Source organism: Lepidothrix coronata, unplaced genomic scaffold (genome assembly GCF_001604755.1).
Source record: "Lepidothrix coronata isolate B3197 unplaced genomic scaffold, Lepidothrix_coronata-1.0 Scaffold58, whole genome shotgun sequence".
Classification (NCBI taxonomy): Eukaryota; Metazoa; Chordata; class Aves; order Passeriformes; family Pipridae; genus Lepidothrix; species Lepidothrix coronata.
This window is the reverse complement of record NW_016690238.1, coordinates 4,871,089-4,871,768: the sequence shown is the minus strand read 5'-3', so window position 1 is coordinate 4,871,768 and position 680 is coordinate 4,871,089.

Below are 680 nucleotides of genomic sequence, written 5' to 3'. Positions count from 1 at the left end.
CACAGGATCGTTAGGGTTGGAAGGGCCCTCTGGAGATCCCCCAGTCCCACCCCCTGCCCGGGCAGGGTCACCTGGGCAGGTGACACAGGGACACGTCCGGGGGGGTTGAATGTCTCCAGAGAGGAGACTCCACGGCCTCCCTGGGCAGCTGTTCAGGGCTCTGCCACCCTCAGTGGAAAGAAGTTCTCCCTCCTGTTGAGGTGGAACTCCTTGAGTTTTAGTTTATGGCCATTGCTCCCCGTCCTGTCACAGGGCACCACTGAAAAGAGTCTGGAGCCATCCCCATGGCACCCGCCTGGGAGATATTTATAATTATTAATAGGATCCCTACTCAGTCTTCTTTCCAGACTGAACAGGCCCAGTTCCTCATAAGAGAGATGCTCCAGATCCCTCTTCATCTTTGTGGCCTCTGCTGGACCCTCTCCAGTAGCTCCTTGCCTTACTTGTCCTGAGGAGCCCAGAACTGGACACAGCACTCCAAATGGGTTTGGAGCGGTTGAGAAATTGAATCATTAAACACACAAAGGGCTTGAGGGAAGAAGATAAAGTTTCAGCCACAAGCAGTGAACCCTAACAGGAAAAAAAATACACAGAAAATGGATGGCGAAGTCTAAATACGTATCAACTCTTCACACAGTTTTCAAATCAAGGTCTGAAAGTAAAAGGTCTTAAACTATAAC